A 5,935-nucleotide genomic window follows, 5' to 3' on the forward strand; every position below is an offset into this window, starting at 1 on the left:
AAAATGACTGACTAACTTATTTTTAAAATTCCCCCAGCTCTGTACAACCATGTGCAATTCATCCTTCCAAAGCAACAATTATATCTTTGAGGCTCTAAATTGGTACTGCATTTGTGTGGGACATTTTGGCATTCTTTTGTCTAGTATAACTTCATTAATGTGCTTTGTTGTGGGAATGCCAGTCCATTGCTTTTACCTCTGGGTATCTCTCCATAAAAACATCAAACCCAACCTGGTGTTTCCACTGAACATCACTATAGCGGATCTGTTGTTTTGCATCCAATGTATTATAGACTTCATTATTACCATGTATCCCTCGTTGATGGGCTATCAATTGAATCTCTTTGTCATTGGTCTCAGCTGGACTTGCAGACCTCTTATCCAGATATGCATGTGCCTTGAACATTACATGGCGGTGCTTTACCCAGTAACATTCCTGAGATATAAGGGTATGTGGTACAGGATTGCATTGGCAGTGGCTGCTTGGATTATTGCAGTGGGCAACAGCTTCAGGCTTGTTTTTTATGGAACAGAGTTTTTTCCAGATCATATCTTCTTTTTGTGTTTTTGCATCGCAGTGACAATAACATCATTTTGCTCTGCCTCTGTCCTTTGCACTCTGAAACGTCCAGTACCAGGTGACCAAAAGAATGTCGAGATGACAGAGAAAATTAGGAACAAAAAAACTGACAGAGGAAGAGCTGTTGAGAACCAGCAGAAAGGGAAGGCCTTCAGAATCATCTCTCAAATTTTTGTGTCTATCCTGATTTTTTATTTCCCTCAAGTAATAGCTTATGCGATGCACACAGGTAGGATCGATAAGCAAAGGTATATTTGTGATGATTTTCCATTGATTGTGTCTATCACTGTAATTGTTGTATTCATTTCACCGCTGGTCAGGATGTATACTGAAGGCCATTTAAAACAAATAATGGAAATTCTTAGAGAAAAAATAAAAGGAAAATAAGACAAACTGAAATAAATATCTATTGAAACTTCAATGGGTAAATTCTCTGCATTGAATAACTGTGCAAATATACATCAATGCAACAAACAAACAAAAAAACACTTTCCTTTCAATTAATTGATTTTCATCAAACACATTTAAGAGGGAAGTAGTAAATGCATAACATTTGTTATACTGTATATCATAAAGTTTTAAACATTACAGCTGTATAACACTGTTACTATTGCTATTATATCTTGTATGTTTATTTGAATAAAGTATGCATAGTGTTGTCACAACAACTTGTCCTTGAATATTCTAAATATTTACCATGTATTAATCACTATGCAATTAATTTACATGCAGTGTTTGCATTTATGTAAAAGAAAGTTTTGACCAAAGCATTTGTGAGTGTCATGGATACGAGGAAGAAGATGAAAGAAAAATAATAAAAAAAATCAGGATCAATGAACCAAATAATGTATTTAGTTGAGAATGGTATTACAAGAAATAATTTGTGTTAAAAGAAAATCTGTGTGCGTGTGTGCGTGCATGTGTGTGTGTGTGTGTGTGTTTCATTGTATCTAGATGAGCTGTGCATGTACAGTATATGTAGTAATTATACATTGTTGTTAAAAAAGGTCTTCATTCAGAGAACGCAACATCCTCAACAGGAAATTAAAGAAATGTGTGATGCAGCAGTTTCCTTCAGGATCAAAACAGATGTTTATTTTTTTCAGGCAACATGAAGTGGTGCAGTTCCAAAACAATGACTGTAATAAACTCTTTGTGAAAATTTTATAAAAATAAAATGAACTGCTTATAACAGGTTTTGATATCGTTCCTTAAACCATTTTTATTCTCTGATCTTGACCAACCATTTTGGAGTTTTCTATTTTTTCTTTCCCCATTCAATTAGATAGGAGCTGTATTTGTTTTCTTAGAAAACAGTGTCCCACAGACTGCCCCGTAGGTGTAATGAAACATGACCACCGAATGATCTGACTTGCCTTAAAGGGACTATAATACTGATGAGTGGCATTAAACTTGGAAAGTGGGAATTTTTACAGTATATTCCTACTTTGAATAATACAACAGAACCTAAAAGACCTCAATAATTCCTGTTTAGCAAACCCATGGCAGAGACGGTAAACAATCATCTATGTTGAAAATCCTAGCATTACATCATTCATCCTCTGCAATTTGGCTGCTTTGAGCCTTTTTGTTGAAAAGCTTATGGTATCTTTGCCAGTAAGCCATCTTTTGAAAATCACCTATGCCTGTCTCTATTGAGACAGGTCAAAAGCTGCTGAAGGAGAAAAATCCATTCATAATTCAGGGATGATGCCGATGACTATTGTGGTGGGGCCGGGTTGTGATTTTACACACCCGGTCCCTTATCAGGCTAATCAAGCATCCGAGAGGGATAAAGGCCGACTGAGGACGTTTACGGGCAGCTGTCCATCCTATGTGTGTGTGTTTGTGTCTTTAGGTTTATTCCTTCATTAAACTATTATTTATATTGTCAAGCCGGTTCTCGCCTCCTCCTTTCCCTTAAACCCCTTTACAACTATATTTAGTTTTCTATATATTTCTATACAAGTCTATACTCCTTCACTCAGAGGCTATTTAGTTTTCACACGAACACACTTGCGTAAGTTGGGACATGATGTAGCCAAACCACTCTATGCTAAAATAAAATGTAAGTAAAGCAAATTTACAGTCACTGAGCACTTTATAATGAACACCTGTACACCTAATTATTCATGCAATTATTTAATCAGATAATCATGTGGCAGCAGTGCAATGCATAAAATCATGCAGATATGGGTCAGGAACTTCAGTTGATGTTCACATCAACCATCAGAATGAGGAATAATGTGATCTCAGTGATTTCGACCGTAGCGTGATTGTTGTTGCCAGATGGGCTGGTTTGAATATTTATGCAACTGATGATCTCCTGGGATTTTCGCACACAACATCTCTAGAGTTTACTCGGAATGGTGCCAAAAACAAAAAACATCCACTGAGCGGCAGTTCTGTGGACAGAAATGCCTTGCTGATGATAGAGCTCAACAAAGAATGGCCAGACTGGTTTGAGCTGATAGAAAGGCTTTAAGGTAACTCAGATAACCACTCTGTACAATTGTATTGAGTAGAATAGCTTCTCAGAATGCACAACAAGGCAGATGGGCTACAATAGCAGAAGACCACACCGGGCACTTTATTAGGACCATAGTGTTCTTAATAAAGTGTCAAGTGAATGCAGACCTACTTTTAGCACACCAAGATTTACCATATTCAAATAATGCATCAAAGATTGTTTTGACATCCCATAATATATTGTTGCAAAAGATTTTCATAAGCACACAAGAGCTAAAAAAGCATGGACAGCCCTATGCAAATAAAATTGGATTGGTAATATTTATAGTTACCTATGAACAAATGAAACGTTGTGAATAAGGCATTGTTGGTAGCTTGTTGCTGCTGGGTACAAACAAAAAAAATTTCTTGGGGTACCATTAATCCAGGTATGACATTTCTTTCAATAATTCTTTCTAGTGAAAATACTGTCTATTTAAGGTTTGAATAAGTAGACACTTATTGTGCCAAACTAACTACAAGAATTTATTTAGAACACAGGAATCACATCGGATCAAGGCATGCTTTACATAGAAGAGATTAAAATAAGAATTTAAAAAAATAAGAAAAACTGAAACAGTTTAGAATATAAAATAAAATAAAATACAGTACAAACAGTCGGACACACAGTGCTCATTCAGTAAATGCACAGCTAAACAGATGTGTTTTGAGTCTGGATTTGAATGTGACTACTGTAGAAGCACATCTGATCTCTTCTGGAAGCTGGTTCCAGCTGCGGCTGGCATAATATCACTGCCACAACACATCATTATTCATCATTATTCGTCATTATTAAGCCTTTGCTCACTGATTTTTGCTGTTCATAAAATGTGTGAAAATATTATTTGATAAAACCACATGCATAACCTGTTTTGATTTCCCAGCTCTGTACAACCATGTGCAATTCATCTTTCCAACTCACCAATACTACCAGCCCATTCGAAGAGTCTCTAAATTGGTACTGCATTTGCAAGGGATATTTTGGACCTCCTTTAATTATGTTCACTTCCGTATTGTGCTTTGTTGTTGGAATGCCATTCCATTGCTGTGCCCTCTGGGTGTCTCTTCATGGAAACATCAAAGCCAACTTGGTGTTTCCACTGAATATCACTATACTTGAGCTACTTTTTTGCATCCAATGCATAATAGACTTCACTGATATCACTCTACTGATATTTAACAAGCACTCTATGATCAGCTACAGTTTAGCTAACTTCCTAATTGGTCTTAGCTGGACATTTAGACCTCTTATCCAGATCTCCATGTGCCTTGAGCACTATTTCGCAGTGATTTACCCATTAACATTCCTGAGATATAAGGTACAGGATTGCATTGGCAGCAACAGCTTGGCTAATTGCAGGGGGCAACAGCTTCAGGCTTGTTTACACAGGGATGGATTATTTTCGGGATCATATTTTCTTTTTGTGTTTTTGTATGGCAGTCACAATATCGTCATTTTGTTGTGCCTCTGTCCTTTGCGCCCTGAAGCGTTCAGGACCAGGGGACCAAAAGAATGCAGAAATGACAGAGCAAGACAGACACAAAAAAACTGACAGAGGGAGAAGTGTTGAGAACAAGCAGAAAAGGAAGGCCTTTAGAATAATCGCTCACATTTTAGTGTCTATACTGATATGTTACATGCCTCTAGTAGTATCTTATTTTATGAATGTCCCTAAAGATCATAAGCTTATATATTTTTGCGAAGGTATTCCGCTGGTTCTGGCCACCACTATGATTTCTGTATTAATTTCACCACCGCTAGTCAGGGTGTATACTGAACGCCATCAGAAACACATAATGTGCTTTTCAAATATTAGAAAGTAAATGAAAGGAAGATAACTAAAATACCAATTGGACAATCAATGATTATTGCAGTCTAGATTAATAAAAAGATGACAGGGGCAGATTAGTATTTGTGTGTATAATCTCTACATTTAATGTGTGCTCTCATTTAGAGATAAATATAATGCAATATGTATGTGATTAATTTGTGGAAATAGAATTTAAAGACTAGAAAAATAAAAACCTTCTCTTTAATGATTTTTTCACATTTTAAGGAGGGAAAAATTGTAAATCCACTCAAATTTTTACATAATGCAATGTTGTCATTATTACTATTATCGTCACCTTCCTAAAATAATGTCCTAAGTCATTTTTTCAAGTTTTTCAGAAACAACTGGGGTGGCCAGCATCATGAGGAGATGATTTTGGCATTATTTGTCAAAAAATGACTTAGGACATTATTTTAGGAAGGTGTGTGTGTGTGTGTGTGTTTTTTTTTTTTTTTTATAAAGTATGCACATAGTTTTTAAAGGTTACTTGTCCTTGTCTTTGGATATTGAGAATATTTGGCATGTTTTAATAACTATGCAGTTCATTTTTATGAGTGTTTATCATAGACATTTGTCTCAAAGAAATGTGTATTTGTGATTGTGTCTATCTGTCTGAGAGGAGGCTTCCAACGGCAGCAGCAAATCAAATTTATGGCTAGCTACATCCACATTAATCCGGATACATTTGAATATTGCGTTTTCGTTTTAGAAATGCTCTCCGGCGTCCACACAGCCTTTTTGAAGCGTGTAAAAAAGTTACTCGTCCACGCTGACACGTATGAAAAATCTTAAATCCCCTTACTGCGCATGCGATAAATCACTGTTCCATGTACGGTCTAAAAAGCAATCGTCCTCATGTTCCGTTGCCACACAGCAAATCCAAATGAACTTGATGCACATATTAGGCTAATTCTCCTCCCCCTTCACATCTGACACAATAGTTTTAATTCATGGTTCACCTTTGCAGTTTAAATAAACCATATGCCTAACTGACATAAATAAAGTTACAATACAA

This window comes from Xyrauchen texanus, chromosome 5, assembly GCF_025860055.1.
Source record: "Xyrauchen texanus isolate HMW12.3.18 chromosome 5, RBS_HiC_50CHRs, whole genome shotgun sequence".
NCBI classification, from domain to species: Eukaryota; Metazoa; Chordata; class Actinopteri; order Cypriniformes; family Catostomidae; genus Xyrauchen; species Xyrauchen texanus.